A 9577-nucleotide genomic window follows, 5' to 3' on the forward strand; every position below is an offset into this window, starting at 1 on the left:
TAGTGACAATGCCCCACTAGTTCAAGTTTTTGGCAGTACTTCCCCCTCTCCAAAGAATAAAGAGGCTCCCAAACCATCTCAGCCAAAGCCTAAGAGGATAAAACTTCTATCAATTGTACAAACTCCAACTTCTCTAGTCAAGGCTTCATCCACAGAAGTTGCAGCATCGATGGTTCCAGCTTTCTCTTCGACATTTGATGAATGCACTTCTCAAAGTAATTTGCCTACATCAGATGGTCCAGCTCTGTCGTGATGCAATCATGGATAGCTCGCATGTGGATCGATTGGAAAGTGGAGTTCGAGATCCTTTGGAGTTGCCACGAGAGCCAATAACGAGGAGCCGAGCTAAAAAATTCAAGAAGGCACTTCAAAAGCTTATGCTAAATTACCAAGATGGAGTTGGAGCACTTGAGGATCAATTTGTGAGTTGCATATGTGTCCTTGAAGTGTTGGGAGTCAAAAGGAGTGAAGGTATTCAAAGTGAGGCAAAAGAGGTCTCGCTCGAGCGCAACCCAGTCTCGCTCGAGCGAGCTGCATAAACAATTTTGGGCAGAGGACTTCTCGCTAGCTCGAGCGCACTTCGTGCTTGCTCGAGCGAGCTTGGGAATTTTCGAGACCAGAGAGCTCCTCGCTCGAGCGCGGGTTATTTTTGCTCGAGCGAGCCTGATTTTTCCGGAAATTTACACACACTTCGGCATGTTGTGTGTGTGTTCGGAATTTTGATATTTTGATGTTATTTTTTTATTTTTGAGAGTTTTAATTATACTAGGAAACTTTTAAGAGATATCTTTGATATTTTTAGATATTATTTTGCTATATCTTTTATTATTTTGTAGTTGTATTATAAATACAACAAATACATTCATTATTGAATAACATAATTCAGATTCAGTTTATACACAAATTATTGAAATTCTCTCTAGAATTTTATTCAATGCTTTGCTTTGATTTTTTTCAAATCAAACTTTTTCCAGTTTAATTACTTGGAAGCGTTTGTCGATTGTTTCTCACTGATGATTGTCAGATACTAGTTATCTAAAGGTTTTCTTTGGTTTCAATTGTCGCGATTTCTGTTGTTAATCGTACCGTCGATTAAAGGTGGAAATCCAAAAATCCTATCAATTTTACTTGTTTCAAAGATTGGGCAAAACTTTGGATCTTTTGTTTATTGATTAGAGGGTGCGATTCAGATTTGTAATCGTGTTTGCTAATCTTACACATCAAGATTCATATCATTTGGTATCAAAGCCAAGGTTTTGAGTCAAGTAAGTATCCTATCTACATCTAGATCTGTTCTTCGTGTTCTTCGTTCTTCATCCTTTGATCTTAATCTGAGTGTATTCTTTATCAAATTTCTGTGTCGTTTCTTTCAAACTTGTTATCCAAGTCGTGTGTCTTGTGCTACAAGTTATAAATTCAAAAAAAATCGGTAAAAAAAATAGTGGGATCGAAAATCTTAGATAAAAAATAAAGTGAAGAAAGTAGCTTGTGGCCAATTCCTTTGTCTTTGTTCATTATTGGGCGCAAGTCAAAGTCAATTTGTCCATAAAATATCTTGCTTGTTTTCGTCAATATTTGTGGGTCAATTTTCAAGCGTCTAAAAGTTTTAAACTTGAAGGTTTGAATTTTATTCTACAAAGCAAAGCCTCTCCATAAATTTGAGTGAAAAAAAAAGGAGTGATTGAGTGATTCGTTTGGAGTGAACTATGAGAACTTGTGTGAGGAAATTTATTACTAACTATTTTCTTGCAGGTACCATGAATCCTAATAAAGATATTAGTGAAAGTGTGAACCAAGGAATTTTCAAGGTTCAAATGGAGGCGTTGATGGGACAGTTGACTAGGGTGATGAGATCGGAGTTAGAACCCCTTCATGAGCGGATGAATAAATTGGAGGAGAGTAGTGGTAGTAGAAAAAAAATAAAAATAGTAAGGGGGATGATTTTGAAGACGATGAGAAAAGTTTTGATGAGAATTGGGATGGGGAGAGAAGAATACATGGGGGTAGACATAGGCGAGAAGCGGTGCGTGGAAAATATACGGAGGGCAGTAGGGAGGATGGAAATATTAGTAGCATTAAGATAAAAATTCCAGTGTTTCATGTGAAATCTGATTCGGAGGCGTATCTGGAATAGGAGAAGCGTGTGGAGTTTGTGTTTGATTGTCATCACTATTATGATCCTAAGAAAGTGAAGTTGGCAGTGGTTGAGTTTGTAGACTATGCGTTATTCTGGTGGGATCAATTAGTGACCACTAGAAGGAGGTGTGGGGAGCCACCTATTGAGACGCGGGAAGAGATGAAGCGTGTTATGAAGAAGCGGTTTGCCTAATCATTATTATCGTGATATGTACAGGCGTTTACAAACTTTGAAGCAGGGTCCAAGGAGTGTGAAAGATTACTACAAAGAGTTGGAGACCACGATAATTCGGACCAACATTGAGGATGATAATGAAGCTACAATGGCCATATTTTTGTGTGGTTTGAATAGAGAAATCCAAGACCAAGTGGAGCTTTGCCACTGTTTTGATTTGGATGAGATGGTGCAGACGGCCATGAAGATGGACAGCTCAAGAGAAGATGAGCTGGCCGATTTCCTTCAGGTGGAGGATCGTCGAATTCTTGGCGTCCAAACGTTGCAAAACGGGACGACAACAAGACAGTGTTCAAACCAAAATCTGACACCAAATCGAAGGCACCAAATCAAGTGGTTAAAGGTACATCTGAAACTTCTAATACTCGATCTAGAGATATTAAATGGTTTAGGTGTCAAGGTATTGGCCATATTTCTAGCCAATGCCCAAATAAGAAATTGATGATTATTAATGCTTGTGGTGATGTGGAGTCTGAGAGTGATGAGGAAAATTGTGATGGTATGCCTGCGTTGGTAGATCGTGATGATGAGGATGGGTTCGGTGCTGTTGTTGGTGAGTTATTGGTGAGTAGGAGAGTGTTACATGCACAACCTAGAGAGGAAGAGGAGAGTCAGAGGGAAAATCTTTTCCATACTCGTTGTTTCATAAATGGAAAGGTATGCAGTCTTATCATTGATGGGGGTAGTTGCACCAATGTAGCGAGTTGCGAACTTGTGGAAAAATTGGGGTTGTCTCTTTTGAAGCATCCTCAACCATATAGGTTGCAATGGCTCAATGACTGTGCGGAGGTGAGAGTCAATAGGCGAGTTGTGATGCCATTTTCTATTGGCAAATATGTTGATGAGGTTTTGTGTGATGTGGTCCCTATGCAAGCGTGTCATATTTTATTGGGTAGACCATGGCAGTTTGATAGGAGAGTGGTTCATGATGACTTTAAAAATAAATATTTTTTTGTAATGAAAAAAGAGTTCATTGTATTGTTGTCTATGACTCCAAAGCAAGTGTTGGAGGATCAGATGAAAAAGAAAAAGAGAGATGAGGACGAAAAAGAGAGTGAACAAAAAAGTGAGATAGCCTTAGAAAAAAAAAGATGAAAAAAAAATTGAGCGAAAAGAGGCTGAAAATAAAATATATATAGCACAAAAGAGTGAGTTGAGAGATGTTATGAATTCTCAAATTCCACTTGTGTTGATGATTTATAAGGAGGTACTCCTTAACACAAGTGATATAGCCAGAGATCTTCCGAGCATTGTTGTTTCTCTCTTGCATGAGTTCGATGATTTATTTCCGGAGGAGCTACCTCAAGGATTTACCATCTTTGAGGGGAATTGAACACCAAATCGACTTGGTACCCGGGAGTGCATTGCCAAATCTTCCACCTTATAGGAGCAATCCGGAGGAAACTAAGGAGTTGCAACGACAAGTAAGTGAGCTTTTAGATAAAGGTTTTGTGCGTGAGTTGATATCACCATGTGTTGTACCTGTGTTGTTAGTACCTAAAAATGATGGATCTTGGCGTATGTGTGTTGATTGTAGAGCTATAAATAACATTACCATCAAGTATAGGCATCCTATTCCTAGACTAGATGATATGTTAGATGAATTGCATGGTGCTTGTGTGTTTAGAAAAAATGATCTTAAAAGTGGTTATCATCAAATTAGGATGAGAGAGGGAGATGAGTGGAAAACTTCATTTAAAACAAAGTATGGGTTGTATGAATGGATGGTTATGCCTTTTGGTTTGAATAATGCACCTAGTACTTTCATGCGTTTAATGAATCATGTTTTGCATGCATATATTGGGAAGTTTGTGGTTGTCTATTTTGATGATATATTGGTATATAGCAAAAACTTAGATGATCATGTGGAACACTTGAGAGTTTTTTTAATCGCATTGCGTGCTGAACATTTATATGCTAACCTGAAGAAATGTGTGTTTTGTACAAACGGACTCGTGTTTCTTGATTTTGTTGTAAGTGCACAAGGTGTGAGGGTTGATGAAGAGAAGGTGAGTGTCATTCGATATTGGCCGACACCTACATCGATTGGTCAAGTTTGGAGTTTTCATGGGCTTGCGAGTTTTTACAGGAGGTTCGTGAAGGATTTTAGCACATTGACGGCGCCCATGACTGCGGTCATAATGAAAAACATTCCATTCCATTGGGGCGAGGATCAAGAGAAGTCTTTTAATATCATTATGCAAAAGCTGATTAATGCTCCTTTAATTGTTTTACCTGATTTTACTAATACGTTTGAAATTGAATGTGATGCATCAGGTGTAGGAATTGGAGGCGTTTTGATGCAAGGGGGAGAGCCAGTGGCGTACTTCAGCGAGAAGTTGAGTGGAGCGTATTTGAATTATCCTACCTACGACCAGGAGTTCTATGCGTTGGTGAGGGTACTCGAGACATGGCAGCATTACTTGAGGCCAAAAGAGTTCGTGATTCATACGGATCATGAGTCCTTGAAGCATATCAAGGGACAACAAAAGTTGAATAAAAGACATGTCAAATGGGTAGCGTTCGTAGAAACTTTTCCTTATGTAATCAAGTACAAGCAAGGTAAGGAGAATGTTACTTTAGATTCTAAATTTTTAGGGTTTGAGCATGTGAAAGCCTTGTATGTGAGTGATGTTGATTTTGGAGATATTTATGCGTCATGTATGTGTGGTCTAAAGGATAAATTTTACTTGCATGATGGCTATTTGTTTAAAGAGGATAAATTGTGCATTCCTAAGTCTTCAATTAGGGAGTTACTTGTTAGTGAATCGCATAGTGGTGGTTTAATGGGGAATTTTGGTGTGGCTAAGATATATCAAATTTTGCATGAACATTTTTATTGCCCGCATATGAAGCATTATGTTGAGAGAATCTATGAGCAGTGTGTGACTTGTAAGAAAGCAAATTATATATCACAATCACATGGGTTATATACTCCACTTCCAGTACCTAATGAACCGTGGGTAGATATTTCCATGGATTTTGTTCTTGGATTACCTAGGTCTAAGAAGGGGAGGGATTCTATTTATGTGGTGGTTGATAGGTTTTAAAAAATGGAACATTTTATTGCATGTCACAAATCATATGATGCTTCGCATGTTGCAGATTTGTTCTTTAATGAGATTGTGAGATTGCATGGCATGCCTAAAAGTATTGTTTCTGATAGGGATACTCGGTTTTTGAGTTACTTTTGGAAAACATTGTGGTGTAAACTTGGAACTAAGTTGTTGTTTTCTACTAGTTGTCATCCAAAAACTGATGGACAGACTGAGGTAGTTGATAGAACTTTAGGGATATTGTTGCGCTCTATCATTAAAAATAACTTGAAAAATTGGGAGAATTGTTTGCCATTCATTGAATTTGGTTATAATCGTAGTGTGCATTCTACTACGAATTATTCACCTTTTGAAATTGTGTATGGTTTTAACCCATTGACTCCATTGGATTTGTTGTCGTTACCTATGAGTGAAAGGGTTAATATTGATAGCAAGAAGAAAGCTGAATTTGTGAGAAGCTTGCATGACAAAGTACGTGAGAATATCGAGAAAAAGAATTTGCAGTATACCAAGAAAGCAAACAAGGGAAGGAAGAAGGTTGTATTTGAACCCGGTGATTGGGTTTGTTGCATCTGAGAAAATAGCGTTTTCCAGAGAAGAGGCGTTCAAAGTTGTTACCTTGAGGGGATGGTCATTTTCAAGTCGTGGAGAGAATCAACGACAATACCTACAAACTAGATTTTCCAGGTGAGTATAATGTGAGTACTAAATTTAATGTTTCTGACTTATCTTTGTTTGATGTAGGAGATGAACGAGATTTGAGGACAAATCACTTTCAAGAAGGGGAGGATGATGCGATCATGGATATCTCGCATGTGGATCGAGTGGCAAGTGGAGTTCGAGATCCTTTGTAGTTGCCACGAGGGCCAATAACGAGGAGTCGAGCTAACAAATTCAAGAAGGCACTTCAAAAGCTAATGCTAAATTACCAAGATGGAGTTGGATCACTTAAGGATCAATTTGGGAGTTGCATATGCGTCCTTGAATTGTTGGGAGTAAAAAGGAGTGAAGGAATTCAAAGTGAGGCAGAATAGATCTCTCTCGAGCGCAACCCAGTCTCGCTCGAGCGAGCTGCATAAACAATTTTGGGCAAAGGACTTCTCGCTCGAGCGCACTTCGTGCTCGCTCGAGCGAGCTTGGGAATTTTCGAGACCAGAGAGCTCCTCGCTCGAGCGCGAGTTATGCTCGCTCGAGCGAGCCTGATTTTTTCGAAAATTTACACACACTTCGGCATGTTGTGTGTGTGTTCACGATTTTGATATTTTGATGTTATTTTTCTATTTTTGAGTGTTTTAATTATACTAGGAAATTTTTAAGAGATATCTTTGATATTTTTAGATATTATTTTGCTATATCTTTTATTATTTTGTAGTTGTATTATAAATACAACAAATACATTCATTATTGAATAACATAATTCAGATTCAGTTTATACACAAATTATTTAAATTCTCTCTAGAATTTTATTCAAAGCTTTGCTTTGGTTTTTTTCAAATCAAACTTTTTCCAGTTTAATTACTTGGAAGCATTTGTCGATTGTTTCTCACTGAAGATTGTCAGATACAAGTTATCTGAAGGTTTTATTTGGTTTCAATTTTCGTGATTTCTGTTGTTAATCGTATCGTCGATTAAAGGTGGAAATTCAAAAATCCTATCAATTTTACTTGTTTCAAAGATTGGGAAAAACTTTGGATCTTTTGTTTATTGATTAGAGGGTATGATTCGGATTTGTAATCGTGTTTGCTAATCTTACACATCAAGATTCATATCATGTCACCTTTAAAGCTGATACCTACACTACATAACAGCACTACAGTTACAATTACTCCAATCTCGATCACCACAATCACCGAATCTACTCCATCGACCGACGTAGTGATTTCCTGTACTGCTCCACTCATCAGATCTCAGGTTCATCTTTCTAAAGGCATAACTATCTCCGAGCCATCACTTCAAAAACCTGGCACCAACACCATGACTGATCTTCCAGGCAAAGGCAAAGGCATTTTTGTACCTCCACCTCAATCTCGTCCGTATAAAAAAATGGAAGTATTTCTTATCATCTCTGGTATTCTCAGAGCAGTTCGCTTTAGACTCAGAGAATTTGATGAATGGTTCGACTATCGGACAAAAATCTCATATTCTCAAATTCTGAATGAAAACAAGTTGGAATACCTTGCCAAATTGAAGGATAAGATGTTTGTTCTTACAGCCACTTCTCATCTTGACACAGCTCTCAGCACATTCAAACTGGTTGATTTCCAACTTTGTGATAGCCTCACTTGCTATGTTCTCTCACAAAGAGAACGGAACTTTCAACCGAAGATCAAGACTGCCAAAGACGATTGTGAGGTTATCTTATGTCTCAAACAATCAGTACATGTCAATGGTACACTTCTGAGTGAATATCGGCTGAAGCATTACATTCCTCAACCGACCAATGAATACATTCAAATGTATCTTCAAGAAGTTAAGGCAATGCTACCAATTCTGGATTCTCACGATGAATCAAAACACCCCGATTTCATTTTCACAAACAAAGGACAAGAATTTCTTGCGGCACAAGATGAATCTCCGTTGTCCTATACAACATTAGCTTCCACCTTTGAGGAACCGACAACATCATGTCATCCTGCCTATTCAGAATCAAGACCGATCAAAACAACCACAGCTGCTACTGATGACTCTCTCCCTGAGATTCCACTCACTTCTGTTTCAGAAGTTTTGAAGTTTATATCCGATTTTGAAGTATCTCAGCCAACATCTTCTCCTCATGAGACCCAGTTTGCTGATTCCTCACCAAAAACAACTATTGAGGAAATTCATTCTATTGGTCCTATCGATCCTTTTGCTCAGGCCGTCAGGACAGCTGCATCCCCCTCCTCGGAAAACATCACGCTAACGAAACCAATTGCTGAAAATGCAATTTCATCTTCGGTTAAGACTCTTGATGATACTCAAGAATTTTCCATCAATGCCTCAGATGCTGACGACATCCGTATCACCACCAAACCTACTTCAGTTTCTCTCGTTGCAATGGAATCTCCTGACTGTGATCTGGAGAGCATCGTTGAAAATCTTCAATCTACAATGCAGAGCCTTAGCAACCGCATTCAAGGACAAGATGCTGGCATTGCAAGCTCTAGATAAACTATTATGTCTCGCCTAAATGGACTATCCTCTGAGATCAGCAGATGCGTCATTGAATTAAGAAACTATACGGAACGAAATCTTCACGCTATGGAAACAGTTGCAGACCAAGTCTCACAAACTGTTCGTTGTACAACTGAGCATACCACTGCAAAGATTTTGGTTCTACAAGCTGATCTAACCGCTCACATTGACTCCCGCATTGACTCCTTTCAAGCCACCACAGGTGCTCAAATTGGAGAAATTATTTCTCATCTCAATCGTAGTGATGTCAAAAAGGGGGAAGGGTCCAGAAAATCAGTTGATACAGAACGACAGAAGCGAGAAGTTCCACAGCAAAGGCAATAATCAGTACAACAGGTAAAATTTCCTTATCTCAGCAACGTAGGTGTAATAGGTTTTTATTGAGTTTTTAAGATTGCTTGTAACATTTATGTATCAATGCAATTCATCTTCGCAATGAATTCATTTCCTCTTATCGCTTGCTATGATTTTTGGGGCTTATGTTATGTCATCACCAAAAAAGAGGGAAATTGTTGAATCCTGAATTTTGGTGATAACAAAATAATATATCATTGTTATATTATAGTCATCTTTCCTATGTAAAACAGGAACAACGTCTACCGACAGATGTCAACCGACTGGAAGATATCAGCTAGCAATTGGTGTTCACATATCTACACATATCAGTTGATCTTCAAACATCAACCGATCTCTTGTATCAGAATATATGTCAACCAAAGTACAAGACCGATCTCATACAAATTCAAACAGTCTCTAACGTACACTTGACAATAAAACTTAAATGCGAAAGGACAATCATTTAAGAAGCTAGCCGATAAAGCTTCGATAGCCATAAATGGAATTTAATGTGAAGACACATTGAATGGACATTAAAGCAACTGCATAACAGATATTCAGAATGCTAGCAGGTTTTGCTCCATCTAAAGAGGAAACTAGTCTATCATCTATCTACATGATAAGACGCTTCAGGCTACCA

This window comes from Henckelia pumila, chromosome 1, assembly GCF_033568475.1.
Source record: "Henckelia pumila isolate YLH828 chromosome 1, ASM3356847v2, whole genome shotgun sequence".
In the NCBI taxonomy this organism is placed as follows: Eukaryota; Viridiplantae; Streptophyta; class Magnoliopsida; order Lamiales; family Gesneriaceae; genus Henckelia; species Henckelia pumila.